This window comes from Apus apus, chromosome 6 (genome assembly GCF_020740795.1).
Source record: "Apus apus isolate bApuApu2 chromosome 6, bApuApu2.pri.cur, whole genome shotgun sequence".
NCBI lineage: Eukaryota > Metazoa > Chordata > Aves > Apodiformes > Apodidae > Apus > Apus apus.
The window spans coordinates 2580342-2598915 of NC_067287.1; the positions used below are offsets into that span (position 1 = coordinate 2580342).

Genomic DNA, 18574 nt, shown 5'->3' on the forward strand with positions numbered 1-18574 from the left:
TATTTTAATGTGGATGCAATGGAGCTATGTCTTCAAAGTTAAGAGAGTGCAACTGTAATTAAACAGTTAATAGACAGTTTGGGTGAGTGAGTTAAGGGGGATGTATCTTTTCACTGAATAGTTTCACATATGCTTCTGTTCAGAATTATCAACAGATGACTAGCTCAATTAATGCCCTCTAAAAATTGTTGATCAAACTGAATGAATTTTATGTGAAGGAAGCTGCTTCTATGGTTGATAATATCCATAAAAAAAGGAAAAACCCCTGCATTTCCACTAAATTAAAATAATTCTTTCTTCCAAGAAAACTGTAATAAAAAGGGAACAGCTGGCACCAATGCACTGAACTCAGAACACCTATGAAACAGTCTGAGTATCATAAGTGATCATTTCCCCACGCATGATTATACTGTATAAGCAAATCTTCCTGAAAGAAGTTCAGGATAACTGTGTTATTCCCCCAAAACAGCTTTTCAAGTTGACCAGGTGAGACTTAACTCTTGAGACTGGACATTTTATTAAGTTGAGACAAACATGGAATATGTGATTCAAACAGCGAATGCATCAGAAAAAACAACAATCCTGGAACTCAAATGTAAGATGCCATTGATGACTATTGCAGTGGTGATGCTAACAGCTTTTATTCAGAATCATGTGTCAATTCTGCCTTACTCCTAATACTAATGTCACACTAACATCTTAAATCATTGCAAATATCACTACAGACCTGACTGATTTTAATAAGGTTTTCTGAGATAGAAATGGAACATTGAGATTTAGGATCCTACAAGATTTCTGCAACAGTACTAACAACACCACATCTATATTTAACACCAACAACAGCTCCTTCAAGACCACTAGAGGAAGACTACAGAGGCATAAGTATAGTCCTCCAAAACACCCCCTTAAGTACACGTATGCATTACATTCTCTTTATATATACTACTTACAAATGTAAGGTTCAAAATGCTACATAAAGAAAAAAAACAGCCATGGTATCTCCAAGAAGGATGTGGACTAGAAAGGAGATGGCTGGACATACCACCTTGACTAAGGTGCTGAGATCTAATCAATAGAATCACAGGGGTTGGAAGAAACCTCTGAAGATCACCAAGTCCAACCCCCCTGCTACAGCAGGAACACCTAGGGCAGGTCACATGGGAATGCATCCAAACAGGTCTTGAAAGTGTCCAGAGAAGGAGACTTCACAACCTCTCTGGGTAGCCTGTCCCAGTGCTTTGCAACCCTCACAGTAAATAATTTTTTCCTTGTGCTGAGGTGGAACTTCCTGTGTTGTAACTTGGTGCCATTTCCCCTTGTCCTATCACAGGGCACGACTGGAAAGAGATTGGCATCTTGACATCCATGCTTCAGATACTTGTAGACATTAATAAGGTCCCCTCAATCTTCTTTTCTCAAGACTGAACAGCCCCAGGTCCCTCAGCTTTTCCTTCTATGACAGATGTTCCAGTCCCTTAATCTTCCTTGTAGTCTCCACTGGAGTCTTTCCAGCCTATCCCTGTCCCTCTGGAACTGGGGAGCCCAGAATTGGACACAATAGTCCAAATGGTGTCTTACAAGGGCAGAGTGGAGGGGAGGAGAACCTCCTAAATAAAGAATGTGATTTTCTGCAGGATGAAGCCTTCTAGAATGGCCTGGTACAGTTTTGACTTTCCTGTACTCTGGAGCACTCCAGTAGGATGTAATCCTTGGCTTGCCAAAACTGGGGAAGGGATGAGGAGCCTGTGAGGAGATCCTGCTCCCTGACAGCGGGGAGGACACTGAGCACCAGCCAGTGGAGGGTAGAGTCAATGTCACACGAAACACCTTGGTATCTCTCATATGAAAACAATCTAGCCTTGAATCTCTAAATCTGGTAAATAGAAATAGGATTTGGAGAACACTTGGCAACAGAGTTCAGGACTCCCGAGCCCTTCCAGGTTTTCAGTTTATCAGCTTTGGTGTTTGATTGGTTTTATCCTGATAAAAATTGGCAGCAGATGATGTTTCATCTAAGGCAGAATTTAGCTTCAGGTTTCAGCATGACTCTGAATGCTGCACTGGCACTTTGACTGCAGGTCTCACCTAAGGCTAAAACAGGTAAATAACCCTGCTAATATTTTAAATGAGAATTAACTTCCTGTAATACAGTAAAATCAAAAACCACATATTCAAAACACTGGAAGCACACAGTGCAGAGAAGGTTGCTCCTCTCTCAGCCCAGTCTTGCTGTGGCTCCCATTGCTATTTAGGCCAACTGCACTGGATCCATTATGGGAAAAGAACAGCCATTCATTCCTTGTTTGCACAAGCAGCAAGACACAGGCTGAAGTAACATTACATTTCTACTGGTTCTGCTCTGCTACCATGCCATTCCATCACCACCAGTACACTTACCATCATCTAATCAGATTAACCATTTTGCTGCACTGCAGATAGCTTGAAATAGCACTGTAAGAAGTCAAATAATTTACTCAACCCTTTCTGCTGTGGAAAATATTTAAGTATTTTCACTCAGTACTGTGAATTGGAATAAAATGGCTGCTTCCATCATAACCTTCAAAGTTTGAATGACTTTTCCTTGAGAAGCAGTAGAAACTGAAGAATTGTAAAGTAAAACAAAGATATGAGTGATATAAAAAGTAAAAATACTGAACACATATTGTAACCCTTGCACATTTCTACTAGGCATGAAAGGGCAAAGTAAGATGTTGCCATCAGTGCTGTCACTAACCCCTGCATGTGCAGAGCTGACCTGTATTATTTTATTTAATTGCATAACACCACAGAAAAGTTAAGCATTGTAAAGGTGTCTCCAAGAAGAGTTAAACCCCTCAAATCTGTCAAAGGACACCCTTTTAATTTCCCCAAGAAGCAGGTATCAACCAGAGAAAGGAGATGGAGCTGAAAGAGCAGAGAAACAGAGGATGAGAGCCACTTACACCAGGCTGGGTCTGGCCCTTTTTCACCCTACCCACAGTGTAGGCTGCTTTGTGATACATTTTCTATTATATATTATAAAATATATAATATGTTATTATATATTATATGTAAATATCATATTATGTATAAATTACATATTATATTTTCTATAATAAAGCAGCCTTGGCAAGAAGCTGCAAGCTGGAAGGGACAACTGGAGGGGACGTGGCACCACTCAGGTTTGGCAAATGGTTTTGTGATTGAAAAGATGACTAGTAGATCCCAGATTTCCCATTTAAGACTTTCTACTTCTTACCACTCCAGCACCTTCCAACCTGACTGCAGAAAGCCCCCAGCTCTTTTGATGTACCATTTTCCCCTTCTCCATCCAAATATCCTAACTGAAGTACTTTGAATTGGGTTAGAAAGTATTTGGATTTTGGAACGAATCCAAAGTATTTTGGACACTGGATTCTATCCAAAGGTCTGATTTTCATCAGCCCATGTAATAAATACCTCTTCTCTGTAATCTCATAACAACTCCAGACAACTCATGTTATCTCACCACGAGTAACACAACTTTCCACATCTAAATCAATTACTTCTTTTTTCCTGTACACCAAGACATGCCGTTTAGATTTGTTTTGCAGTCCAGTTTCATTACAACACACTTTAAAAATATTTCATTGGAGAACTATGCAAAACTACACAGAATTTGTTCCCCCCCCCCTTTTAGCCTCCTCAGACCCCTTCCCCCCACGGAAAATTTCTCCTTCATTTTCCTCTGCTCAAAGTATGTTTTCAATTTTTAATGCATCTCCCTCCTTGAAATGCTGCGTTTTAAGAAGCCTCTTTGCAAACTCTGCTCCTAATGTTTATTTAGTCAAGTGGTGAAATAGAAAAGTTGCTACCAAGTAAAAAGAAATTTAAATTAGCTACTAATAGTCTGGATTCACACCCATCGCATATTATATGAAGACCAGTATAACATTTGTCTTTTTTTAATAAGTGGACATAAAGCCAGTTGAGACAAATTTTGACAGTCTGCTACTGCAAAGAAGCTCCATTCTTACAATAACTTTCAAATGTGCTTAACAATTCTATATAACACACACAAAAAAAGGCTGCTTTGAGGTCTGTGAGCAAAGACTGCCTCTCTGATGCACAAAACACAGTGCTGACCTATGGAATGGTCAGATTTTGGGAAGAAAGTTCTGCAGACACTTAGAACATACATCAAATGCTGCTTATAGATACAAATTGCAATCTCACTTCCCAGGCTTTCCTTTCTGTCAGAGAAAAACACACAAATCTATTCAGAAATAGAAATGTCCTCAAATCACTGTCTTGGGGGTTTGGAACTAACAGGAAGTTTTGGCTTCTTGAAAAGCATTCTTTTCTAAGCAGGCAGAGTTAAAATGAGGTTTATTATTGAGTTATCACTTGCACATTATTAATCTAAGTCTATCAAAGCAATTAGTTAGGATTCTCCTGTATCATCTCATTAGATACAAACGTTGCATCACTTTTTGGGAATGCTTTTCCATTTTGAAAAGAAGCATTCTCTTGACTAATCAGATTGGTATTGAATACTTTATGAAGCTCTATTTTTAGGCGAGTGATTCAACAAACAAATGTGCCTAAAGTAGAAAGGAAACCTTTCTTCCTCCCATCTTATCCCACTGTATGTGTACCCAGGACTAGAACAGAGCTGTACACATGATATACTCTGGCTTTTGCAAGGAGAAAGATATCCCTGTCTTACTCATAAATACAGAGTATTAGGAACACCTTCCAACAACCAAAAATTGATCTACACTGAATGACTTAATTAAAACTGTACATTTTAAATTGCCCTAGTGCTGAATCAGTCTATTCTCATCCAAGTATCTTTGGTATTAAATTATTTTGAAGTCTATAAAGGACAGTTTTATTATGTACTATAATAAGGCTTATGTATTCCTAATTTATACAACTTTTGATGCTGGAGAACCTTTTAGAATTGGAAGACTCCAGTTTGACCACTCTATAAAATGACAGTGGATGAATTCACTCATAAATAGCAAAAATGTCAAGACTCCAGGCCACCTGCTTCTACAACCACAGCCAGCAACCTTTACCAGTAGCCCACTGGACAAGCCCCAGTTCAGCCAGCCTTGCTTACCTGCATGTGGATGGGAAGAACTCTACATATTATGAACAATTTCTTCCCAAAAAGGGCTGTCAGGCCCTGTCCCAGGCTGCCCAGGGCTGTGGTGGAGTCCCCATCCCTGGAGGGATTTCAAAGCCCTGTAGATGTGGTGCTGAGGGACATGGGGCAGTGGTGGCCTGGGCAGGGCTGGGTTAATGGCTGAACTTAAAGGTCTTTTCCAGTCAGATTCCATGAGTCTGTGATTATTTGGTTTCTATGCTGCCAGACAACCTGATCAAAGCAGCCACTTCAGACCTACCATTTAGGAATCTACATTGCTAAAACAGTAAGGAAAGCTTGTCACAGAGAGAGACTGGTTTATGTTCACAGATTCTAGCGAATCATTAAGAGGACACAATGTAAATCTCCTCTCTTGGAGCATTCTGGACCTGCAAGCCATTAATAACCAGCAGTTGTAACCTTACCTCCAGTATCCTTCCTACCAATGCTCACAGTGCAGGAAAAAAGCAGAGTTCATTGAGCTGCCATGGATCCTCAGTTTAGGAGATTGAACCATGTCATTACACTTGTCCAAGTTAAAGGATGAACTGGGAAGGACCGTGATTCTTTCAGCATCCTTTAGTCTACATAGTGTCCAAACCTGACCCTTTCTCAGAGCATCACTGCCTTTTAACACAAACACATCTATCTGTGTAACTCCCAGGGTTGGGAACAATTCAGGTCTTCACTTCCAATGAAGGAATGGAGAAAGTACCTCCTTTGTGTACACACGTGCCCATAATGCACACACACTGCCTCTCTGAAAGGCTTGTGGCTAAAAGCAAAACTGAGCTACATGACAACCAAAAATAAGATGGTAGGAGACAAAAGGATTTGCTTTTTCAACCTCAGCTCTCTACACTCAGTGAGAATGGAATAAATGCAATGGTCACCCGACAGGGTCCCTACAAGAATATAACAGAGTCATAAAGCTCTTTCAGGCTTTCCACCACATTAATTTTTTTCTTTACAGGGGAACTAGGTCAATACTGTGTGCATGTGAGACAGGCCAAATTTGGGGTCAAAAGAATCTAAGCACTCAGACTTTTATAAAAATGGAGACTAATATTTGGTATGCAATTTAAATCAGCCAAGTTACTCTGCAGATAAGAATCATCATTATCAAAACCTTTCTTAGGGAATATTATTACACAGAGTATTATTAACCTATATGTCAATAAGTAGGGAAGAAATGTTATTACATCCACTTTGTCACTTTAGGGGAACTCATATATGGAAATAAGGAACTTGTGCAATATAGGATTTCCATCTTCAGTAACCTACAAATCCAGGAAAAGCAAACCTCGACGTGGATGCTTTGGTGTTGTTTTGGTTTTTTAATGGTCAAAAGCCATTCCTACATTTACTTTTCAAGGCTTTCGTTTCAATCTGCAGGCATAAAGTTAAAACAATCTTATACAAAGTGGTTATTTTCATTTTCTGAACCAAGAAAGCAAGAAAGATAACACAGCAGAGAAGAGCTGCACAGTGAGGCTCCCAGTTGAGGATTTTACAGAACTAACCTTTGTATAATACAAAGAGAAATTACACTTGAACTCTCTTTCTGAACAGCTTTTCTACAGTTCTTTTTCTTCTTTCTTAATCATGCAGTGATGATGCATCATCAGTTCTGCAACTGGGAAGACCACTTTTTTGGGGGCTTTCTTTGAAGAAGAAATTCTGCCCCGTCCAAAAACCCATCTTGCTATAAGAAAGCCACAATTCTGAAGGTATTTTGTTTTTCTGGATGTAATTCTTTTCCAGAATTTAGTATTTAGGAAGAAGTATGGTAGATCTTGATTCTTTGTGGCTTCAGGTATCTTTCATGGTTATAACACTTTTCTACACTAATTGAGATTCTGGTAACTCTGTAGGAAACTATCAAGCTCTACAAGAGTCTACCAGGGAAAGTTACCATGACTCCACACCAAGAAAAAACCATGAATGTAACATGTGGAAGAAAAAAAAAAACAACAATCTGTGCCTAGAAGAGAGGGAAGTCAGACCTTCCAAGACCAACTGCCACATGAGAAGATGATACTAAAATAGAAAAATCTGCTTTGTCACAGTGGGATGGCTCTCCCTAAGGTAGCATGCAGGTTTGTGAGAAAATGACCACTGCAGACATTCACATTTGCCAGAAAAAGTGACAAGGAAGTCAGAGTTAACATCAATTTACAAGCAACATGCTGATTATTATGAAAATATTTAACTATAAATATTTTAAAGTTTCAGATCAAAGTTAAAATTACTTCAAAAGGAGATGAATGAATAAACAAGCTTCTTTCAGTTCTCATGTTTCAGGCTTCCACACATCTGAAATTATTAAATATATTTTTTGCAATGGTTTTATAATGAAGATTATATGAATTTCAGGAAGACCTGACACTGAATGCTCCTAAGGTATCTAATAAATAGATGCAGAAAATAAACAGGCAATAACTATTTTTACGTGTTCACTTTTAGATGACAGTTTTGTTGTATATTATTGACCTATCAGTTACTTGGAAAACACTAATTGGTGAAATGAAGAAGTTAATTTTCCCAGAAAAGAGTATTTAAATGTAACTATTTGGAAACCTGAACATGAAACGAGCTTTGAGATACACAGTTGAAAAACAGGAAAAAGTCAGATTGCTGGAATTATGGTGAAAGGCTCCAAGGTGCTGGTGTAGCAAGTACTGGATTAACCCTGGATACCCATTAACTGTGCAATGTCACACCAAAAATTAAGCAATAAAAGGTAAAAATGAAAATCAAACCCCCTATCTTCAGTGCAGAGGCCTCAAAAAACTATCTAAACCTCCTTTGTATTAGACACCTGAAGCTCAGGACACAGCAATATTTAAATGATTCGAGTAATTCAGATTCAGTTTCTGTGCAAGGGAATGTCAGAATTATAGTAGGATTGCAAATTAAACCTGTAAATTATGCTTTTGTGCCAAAGCAATAAGTCAAATGACTATACTATTTTTAGACACAGGGCATTTTTTTTCTCCAAGTGCTATTTTTTAAATTATTTACTGAATTATGTATCTCCACTCAGCAATTTCCCTCATGAAAATACTCTTAAGATATTAAAAAAATATGATAACAGAAACACCAGCAATTCAGACCCCTTAATGCAAACTCTACAGCCTTATCTGCCACAAATGTAATAGTCCTTTGAGAGTCTGGGCTGCCTCTTGAAACCTGGGATGCTACAAACCTGTGCAATATGAGTCTCTAGCATTAGGAGATTATTGGTCACTGTCTTTCAGTGATACATTGATTAAATGAGAATTTGGCTCTGCTGTTTTATTGAATAGATGGGCAGTTCACTCTGTTTTCTAAAACAGGACTCACAAGTTTAAGGATATTTTAAAAAAAATAAAAAATGGGTGATTTTAGTCCTTTTAAATATTTTCACTCCATGAAAATTACAACATATTTCTTCCTTGATATACAAGAGGTCCATTAACTGCAAGATTAATAATTTTTAAATGACTCTCTATGAAGATTTGTATACATGCCCTTTCCTTCTATAGCTTCTTTCTCGACTGACACTGATCTGAGTCAGCTGTTTTAGGAATATAACATTTGATTTAAAAATAATCTTCCTCATGCTCACGTTAGCATTTGGTTGGTTATTTATGATATATGAAATAATTAATGCAAACATAAGGTACTTGTTAACACACTGATTAACAGTAGGGCACAGGATTTTAAAAAAATAAAAGAAAAAAGCCTGACCTTTTTCCTCATTAAGCATTAGATTGGAGGTGGGTATGTTCATCTTGTTCATTCCAAGCTGGAAAACAAAGAATCAGTTGAAACAGATCATAAGGAATTGTAAGCAATACAGTCCATTATGATGCTAAGATTTCAAGATTAAATCATTCTTGATCACTTCTTCATATTTATAAACCCTGAATCAGAGAGGTTTCTTAGAATATTATTTCTCCTCTGCAACTCTGAATGAGATACCTGTTCCCACTTCTCATTTTGTACACACTTCACATCCACAAAACCATCATGAGCTCAAACAAAAGAGTCTCATCTTTAAGAGAATGCTAATGTACAACTTCTTTTTAAAAACATCTCCTAGAGTTCAACCTTTGTTCCAGCAACAAAGGTGACAAAGTTCTCAACGGTAAGCGTGTCCCTAGTTTCCAATAGGATTTTGTGCTTCCTGAGTGAAAACCCTTTTTCCTGTGTGGCTGCCCCTTTCCCTTCACTCAGAGATTTAATTTCCAGCAAGACATAGTATTTTTAGCCCACAAAAATGAGTGATGTACCTAAATGTCTGTGCATTTTGGGGTTGAATTTTTTATATGACTATGATCAGATGTATTCACACTGACACCTTAATAGGGATAAATTTCATTGTCCAATAAACTGTGAAGACTGCAGTCTGGCTCCTGGAACAGGAAAGATTTGTTTTTAAGGTAATAAAAAGCATTCAACTCTCTACTTCAGTGCAGTGGTTGTGAAACCCTTCCTTGGAGGTGTTTTGCCATTGAAATACAACATGGTTAAGTTTAATGCAGAGCAAGATGGTAGCTGGTAACGATGCTCAACTCTGACCTGCCAAGTATCCATGGGTTTGCTCACTGGATACACTATAAAACCTGATTTTACTGCATGTGCAATGGACTGCACATACCCTAAGCTAGATCAAAAAACCACACCATTTGATTCTATTCAGAAGGAACTAAACAAAAGGATGAATCACATTCAAGCTTGACAAATAAAAAGAGAATTGCACCAGCTCGTCAAAGCAGAGAAAAGAAAAATGAGAGTAAGGACAAGAGGCACCAGAAATTAAAACCACGTGTCCCTTTAATGATGCAGTACATCCAGGAGCTCCAGAACAAGATGAGAACTGTGTTCAGTTCTGGGCCCCTTACTACAGGAAGGACATTGAGGGGCTGGAGCATGTCCAAAGGAGAGCCTCCGAGGTGAGGAAGGGTCTGGAGAACAAGTCATACAAGAAGCAGCTGAGGGAACTGGGGATGTTTAGTCTGAGGAAGAGTAGGCTGAGGGAGACCTCAATGACCTCTACAGCTACCTGAAAGGAGGTTGCAGGGAGGTGGGTGTTGGCCTTTTCTCCCAATAACAACAGGACCAGGGGAAATGGCCTGAAGTTGCAGCAGGGGAGGTTTAGATTGGACATTAGGGAGAACTTCTTTACTGAAACAGTGATCAGGTACTGGAACAGGGAGGTGGTGGAGGCACCATCCTTGGAGGTGTTCAAGAAACGTGTGGATGTGGCACCTGAGGGCATGCTCTAGAGACTGACGTTGTAAGGGCTCTTTTTGTGGGTGTTTTCTGGTGTGGTGTGTGCGGTTGGTTGTGTTTGGGGTTTTTTTTTTGTGTTGGTGGTTGGACTCGGTGATCTCACAGGTCCTTTCCAACCGTGATGATTCTGTGATTCTGAGAACTCAAACTTAGGTTTGAGAACTGTCTCTGGAAATGCAGAGGGTAGGTGCTTAACACAGGTATTCAGTATGTTCTGGCTCCAAAAAGAGAGCTATAAGAGGCAAAGAACCATTTCCTCACCTCTTCATCACAACACACTTAAAGCTTGATCAAAAGAAATTCTTTTAGTCACACAAATATATGCTGTCACATAAACATGAAGCCATTTAGTGTCATGAACAAGTGCCATGAACTCTTGGCAGAAAAATCTAAGCAATGTGAATCCACGCTACAGACAGGTACGAGAGCTTCCCACATTTGTTATGCATGTGTTTGTTTCTTCTGTTACACTTCAGCCTACCCTCTCAATGGAAATATGAATTCAGGGAAATCAGTGGCAAACTTCCAAAGGCTGCTGAACCTGAATTTCACTCCATTTTAAGGGAGAGCTTTTCAAAGCATTTTATTTAAATAAAAGGTTCTTTTGGTTCATTTTTTCGGTAAGGAAAACTGCCACACAGGAAGACTTGAAACACCATGTACCTCTAAGTGAAGTGGATCATCAGAAATGGAAAAAAGTTTGCAGGGAAACAAAAGAAAGGTAATCCCAGCAGGAAGGTGATGGAATGACAGAAATTGAGGATCTGCAGAAGGATCTCAGGAGAGCAATCTGCTCAGCCCACTGCCAGGGATAGAAGGTCAAAATTACCAAGGCCATGTCTGAAAGCTGCTTCTTCTTCCACTTCTTAAAATTTCCTGTCATATATTTAATGAGAATTATAGGTCAAATATCCCAGTTTTTCATGTTTGTAGTCAGATATGAGGTAAAACACTGACTTCTTTCTCATTACATCTATCCTAAATTAACCTTTGTGCAAATTCAACTTGCCAGCCCTTTCTTTTTTAAATCTCCAGAGCAACTGCCACCAGTGCCTTTATGAAAACCTCTTATCTTTTTAAAGCTTATGCCCATCCTGGTGCTCTCTTTCTTCCTAGAATAAACAAACCCAATCCTTTCAGCTGTTCTTTAACAGCCCTGCTTTCTAAATCTGTCACTAGCTTGTTTCCTGCTTTGCCTTCTTCTGGCTAATACACATTTGCTTTGAAGGGCAGTGTCCAGCCCTGCAAAACACATCCCACCTCAGGTCTCCCTGCTAGTGAGCACGTGCCAGATCCTGGGGCAGACACTGTTCCTGCACAGTTTGTACAAATTCCCAATGCTCTAGGAATAAAGATTTGCCTTTTTTTTTTTTTCCCCCCAAGTTCTCCAATTGTCTTCCTATCATTGATGAAAAATGGAAGCTCAGCAGTTTCCGAAAAAGGTAGTATTTTTGATGTGTTTTCTCAAGCAAAACGTGTGTGGAAAGAGCTGTGTTTAAGGAGTGAAGAGATCCTTATGGAAGGAGAAGCTCCAGAAGAGGAGGTGAGATCTTACTGCTGTCTTCAACCAGCTACCATGTGGTTTAGGAGGAGATGGAGCCAGAACCCCCTCTGATGCCCAAAGCTAAAGGACAAGCAGCAGATACATGTGCAACGTGGGAAGTTTTCAATATGTGTAAGGAAAATGGAGGCTGGGATGTCCTCTATGCATACCAAATACTGAAAGAAGGGTACAAAGAAGATGGGATGCCAGACTCTTTTCAGTGGTGTCCAGTGACAGGACAAGAGGTAACAGGCAGAGATGGAAACACAGGAGGTTCTGTCTGAACATCAGGACACTTTTTCACTGTGAGGGTGAAGGAGCACTGGCACAGGTTGCCCAGATAGGTGGTGGAGACTTCATCCATGAAGATACTCAAAAAATGTCAGGACATGATCCTGAACAACCTGCTCTAGGTGACCCTGCCTGAACTGGGAACTGGTGGCTTGGACAAGATGACCTCCAGATACCCTTCCAATTGATACCATTCTATGGTTACATGAGAATCCTGTCCCATGACATCCACAGCTACTGGGTTTGCCAGCTTCAAGAGGAGACACTACACAGGGCATCAGTATTACAAGTGAATGCATCTTTTAATCCAATTTTATGGAGAAAAGTATCCCTTCACTTAGACACTCATCTCACCATCCAGGTTTTCCTACAGACACTTTTCTCAGCACCTGCTCGCATCACAGATCCACCAAATTCAATTACAACAAGAGAATAGCATGCTCCTTGGAATGAAATGAGATTCAAAAGCCTGCTTTCAAGATTTGAGAATATTAAGTATGGAAGGCAGAAAAAGAAGTATTTCTAAATATAGCCACAACGTTAGATTCCAAGGGTACAACTCAGAAATGCAAAGGAAAAGAGTATCAAAAGGTCTTCCAAATTTTCATAAAATCCTACCAAAGAAGATTGCTCTTCTGTTAGCTCTTTCTACTGAAAGGGACAGCTCTAAAAAATAGATTCAAAATGAGTCGTGAACATCAAGCATTCTGTGAAAAACCTGTGGTTTCAGAGGTGATCAGACAGAATTCTGTATCTTCTCTGAAGTAGAAAGTACTGATAAGAATGAAAACGTACCGTGTTTAAATGCAAGGAATATAGTACAGACACTACACTGACTTGTTAAAGATGTCCAAACAATCTACTGTAGATTAACATAATTTTATTTCAAAATAAGAATGTACACATTTCTTCAACTGCGGCACTTCAGATTAGGGATCTCTGCAGTCTTTTCTGGAGGGATTTAAAAAAGCTTTGGAGAAATCTTAAAGCTATGGAATTAGCCCGGTATTTATAGCTCCGTTTCCTAGTGTGTTCTTTGAGCTTCCTAGGACGTTCTTTTTCTCCATCTGCTGGTTGTTGACATGGTATAACCTTATATTTTGATTATTAAATTGTTTTAAGAATAACAGCATTTCATTTTACATTTTCCTGTAAAGTTCTGGCTCCATCTCAGGGCAAGGCAGCTACACTTTGCTACTACAAAATAATCTAGGTCAAGAATGGTGCTGAATATTTTCTGATATAGATACTTGGAGTTCTATTGCTTAATTATGTCAAAATATATTACTACCAATTATGACTAATACTCCATCTGAATCACACAGTCACAAAATGGTAATTTTCTTACCATTAAAATGCTGTGCTTCAGATGCTGTTCCCATACAATCTGTGAAATCTAGGTCAAGAATGCTTTTTCTTTGTTCTGTTATCAAAAAGGTCCACGTAAGGGTGCACTCTCTCATACAAAGACAGGAATTGCTAAATTGTTTACTTTTCTACTTCAGCACCGTCACGTGTTGAAGAAGTCTGCTTTTCTAACATTGGCTCCAATCTTTTGTATTTCACTGCTTGAAATACATTCTGTAGCAATCTTTACAACCACAGCATGAAACTATCAGAATAAAATCAGAAGTCACTCAGCTTAACAAATGCACTGATTTACTTGGGAACACTCACCTACATTACTCCTCATGGTCTTGCTTGTAGTTACCTGGGGGATCTTTAGGCTTCTTAAAATTCTTGATGCACTTTGAGCTTTGCTTTAGACAGTGTCCTGTTTAGATCTCGATCATGGGCTATGTCCATTGAGGCTGGCTCCTTCTCTTGCTACAGCCCTCATCTGAGGAACTCCTGCACCCCACGTTACATCTGTTGAGACAGTTGTATTATTTAAATTAAACAATGGGCCAAAACTGTTTCTTTCACTTTTCTTGATTGCTTTCTAAGCCCTTATCCCATGACTTTGTAGTATACACTGTAATAATACTTGCTTTTGAAGAAGGGTAGGATGGCAGTGATTGGAACTGAAAAAAGAAGATGCCTTTTACTGCATTATGGTGGGTCACTGCCAGAGGAGTGAGTAGATTTCTGGAAAAATGAGTAGATTTCTGGAAAAATGAGTAGATTTCTGGAAAAATGAGTATAATGATTTTTAAGATGGAACTAGTATGCATACCAAAAAGGCACTTCTTCAAGCAACTTGAGTTGTACTGATAAATGCTAAAAAAATACTACAAAGGCAAAAAGTTCAGGCTTTAAAGACTTATGAGGCTGCAAATGGCCTTGGTTATGTAAGAGGTTCCACCAGTACTGCTGATGAGCAATTAAATTAGGCTTTGCACAAGTACACAGGTACTGCTGAACCCCCAGCTGAAAGTTATTCCATAACATCTGACTGTTACCCAGCCATTTCCTTCAGAATCCCAACCAAAATGTGCCCACAGCCCTTCACTGCCCCCAGTCAGTGAGGCTTTGACTGTGTCAGCTTCAATTTCTCTGACACTGAAAGGAGTTAACAGTCTTTGCAGGACTTTAAGTCAATTAATTAGTTCTTTTAGAGGTGAAATGGATTGGAGCTCATTAGGTTAAAGGCATATCCAAAAGACTTAATGTAGGCCATTAAAGCATTCTACCTGAAAGCCTGAGGACTTTGTTAGGCTATGGTCAGGGATTAGAAATACACATTTAACAAATTCAGAATTACTGGGGAGTTTGCATTAAAAACAATAGAAATCCTTGATTAAAATAGATGTGACATGGCCAATCAATGCTTTTGGACACCAAGAGAAAGCCAGGTGAATTTGTTCTGATTTAAAGATCATGTATTTGAAATCTCTTTTCAAGCCATGCGTCATTATAGTAAAGGTCTTGGTTGCATTTAAACCTTCTCCCCTAACAGGAAACACACTGGAATGAAATGTGAACAAAAGTTTCAGGTAAGACAAGAAGATTGGGTGTTAACACATAGGTCACATAATGTACACTGGCTGCAAATACTAAATACACTATTTACCAGGATTATTAAAATGTCTTAGTTTATGCAAAACCTCTTTGCTATCTTGGTGATGACCTCAGTGCTCAGCTCTCGCTGACTTTATTTCTACCACTAATTTAACTGAGTCATCAACTGATCAGCTTTCCAATTTAAGGACAAAATTGGGGCACAGCTTTTTGTAAAAATAAGTACCAACGACTCTTGGTTGTTTCAGACTGCTTTTACCAATCCAGCAGAGCCTTTCAGCAAACAGCTTTTCCATATGCCGACTTCTTAGAAGATAAATGACTAACTCGCTAACCTTTTTTCCTCAACCAAAGTCTCTTTGAAAATTATGCCCCTATACAATTATGAATGTGTATTTAGATTTTCATAAAGCACTACAGGTTGAATGCTTGTGAACATTACAGGGCTTGCCTGCTCTTAACACTGAATGTTTTTATGTATCTAGCATATTTAAAAAGTACATTCAGTCATAGAATCATAGACTGGTTTGGGTTGGAAGGCACCTTGAAGATCATCTAGTTCCAACCCCTCTACACGGACATAAACATCTCCCACTAGACCAGGTTGCTCCACTTCCAGGGATAGGGCAGCCACAACCTGCCTGGGCAACCTGGGCCAGTGTCTTACCATAGATATTAACATAAAAACTACTAAAAGAGACATAAGAACAAACAATATTATTGCTATCAGTAAAATAAAGCTTCTTCCCCTTAGCTGAAAGTGTTATGCAACTTTGTTGAACAAACAGAACTGTGAGTTTATAAATGCAAGGAGTCACAGGGGTCTAAATACTGAATATATATGACTGAAAAAAATGCTGCATTTTATCAGGTGAGGAATGGGAGCATCCAATGACAGAGCTGCAGTACAGGTGACTCACAACAAACCCAGAGGTACTGGGAAAGGAGAATGAGACAAATCCCACGGAGGTTGAGAGACACAGAACTTTCTCTTGTGAAGCACCCACAGGTCTCCCAAGGTTGAGCCTTAGTTACTCTCTTCAGCTTACTGAGAAACAATGCCAGAGTATCCTAAATTATTCTAGAAATTCTGCATCTTAAAATCAAAGTTATGAATGGTATCATTTAAACAGAAGAGTTTCCTCTTCAATCATAGAAATGACAGAAGTTTTTAACTTGTTTCTGCTGTATATAACCTGCATGAAACATTCCAAAGAATGAACCTTTTTACATAGGTTATCCACAAAATTACAGATAGATAAGAATTAATGGCTTTACAACATAGCTTATCTTTACAGTAACAAAACAAATACAAAGATGGCATAAACTACCATTAAAGAATTTTCATACAAATATATTTTAGGTCATAATTTCATAACGGATATTACATTCTTCAGACAAAATTATTTATTAGTGTTTAAACACATTGAAAGGTATTGATAAGAGACATTTTTATGAAGAAATTCCCCTGAACATATAATGCTAATCACAGCAAACACTGTAAAACTAATTTACTGGAAACAATTTCAAGAGATGGATGAAACAGCCCGAGAATGAAACCTAAGTCATACCAGGGCTTAAAATAACTGGGTCCTGTGGACAGTACTAAGGAATGAAGTAGCATCAGTAAAAGAAGCTTCTAATAAGGGCCTCAAGAAATCCACAGAAAAAACACTATTAAAATGAATTCAAATATAACCTGATTTTAACTTGAAATATCTAAATAAAATCTTAGCAATAAAAACTCTCCATGCTGAGCATACAGAAATGGAAATGTGTGAGCTAACATGGAATTAAAGCAGCTGAGAAAACAGACCTTACCTTAATGATGCATTTACCATTTATAAAGTTGGTAGCATCAAAATACTAGCACCACAGACACAGATGACCAGCTAGAGAGTACAAGTACTGAGCACAGACTGCTGGTGACCATCAGGAGGCTCCTGTGTGGTGGGCCAAGAGGATTTTTGTGGCTGATTCAACAGGCTCTGCACTGCTTTTCCCATCCTGAAAGCCTTGTGCTCCTTCTCCTTTCAACCAGCCTTCCTGTCTTTCCCTGTGTATCAGAAACTACCAGCTTTTGCCATAAATAATTGAAAATGAGCGTTTGCAAAAGAACTGAAAGGACTTTTTTAATTTCAATTACAAAAAAGGGACACTTGCCATTGAAACAAGCATTTATAGTTCTGGAGTCTGTGATTTAATGTAAGAAGGTGATTATCACCAACTGTCCTAGCTGTTATTAAACAGCTCTGCATGAAAAGCTGAGTTGATCACCCAGAGCTAAGTACAGGACTTACACAGTGACTACAACATGTTTATTTTTCGACTGCATACATATCCATAACAATAAGCTTCCCAATGAGTTCTCACCAAGTTGCAGGAACCTAACAGTGAACATATTTCTGGGGAAGAGATCTCTGTGTGTTCAGTGCATGTGCTGTGGTGTTGCTTTGTGAGCTTTCTATTTACATAACAAGTCTGTGCTAACAGATTAAAACAATCCTGCCTCCATCTAATCTCTTAAGATACATACCATACTCTTACAACTGTGGCCTTTGATGTAGCTAAAATTAAACACACTCTATTTTTCATAAGAAAAAAATAAAAATACCAAGAAATGATCTCCCAGAAACAAACTCAGTAGTAATTCTTCCATTGTCTGCAGCACACTGAAAGAGAATGGCAGGCAGCCAGTTCTCTTTTTTCTTCAGGTAGCTTTTAAATGCACTTCTTCTAAACCCATCAACTTGATTATTGACTGTTTCTCAGGTTATTCTTCCCATTTAACCTGCAGCACAACTAAAAAATGCTCCTGCTAAAGAGAATATTTCAAATCTGAGTGAGGAAAAAATGGCAAACCCTCAGACTTGTTCACAAGCATCTGGTCTGATTTGGACTGATTTTATTATCAAGAATTCCTGTGTTTATTTTGTTGAGTGGAAAAGTCCCACAAAATATAATTTAGTAACTGCATTATCCTCCACAGTACTAAAAAGCCCCATAATATTTTGGATTTCTAGTGGTGGCAGTACATTACCACCAGATAAGCAACACTGTCTGTAACACCAGCCCACTGAAAGCCCACCACTGTTTTCTGAAACATCAATTAAAATAGAATGAATTATTTTAAATTTTGAAGTCACTGTGTTTACTGTCCATATATACATGACAGGAAGAGAAAGAGTAGCAAAGAGAGAATTCACCTACCTCAAGCGAGGAAGACTGGTGGAGATAAACCACCAGGTTTTGGTGGGCCTCTTAACTTATGGAAAGAATTAGAAGTGCTGTTTCTTCAAGTCTTTATGGTTTTTTTGCCTGTTTTCTTGTGATAAAGCCTCTTCTTCCTGCAATGAAACACATGCTGTATTACAACATGATTTGCA

The 18574-nt window shown here is 38.7% G+C and overlaps 1 protein-coding gene across 6 annotated transcripts in view; it reads right to left on the reverse strand.

The window, feature by feature from the left end:
- The window catches only part of MBD5 (methyl-CpG binding domain protein 5), a 143695-nt gene that overhangs the window by 45035 nt on the left and 80086 nt on the right, over positions 1 to 18574 (reverse strand). For all 6 annotated transcript variants that reach the window (XM_051623500.1, XM_051623503.1, XM_051623502.1 and 3 more), the window contains exons 3-5: positions 18399 to 18535; positions 13905 to 14096; positions 8846 to 8903 (exon numbers count right to left, since the gene is read on the reverse strand). The gene's annotated coding sequence lies outside the window, so the exon portion shown is untranslated. The remainder of the gene's footprint in view (positions 1 to 8845; positions 8904 to 13904; positions 14097 to 18398; positions 18536 to 18574) is intronic.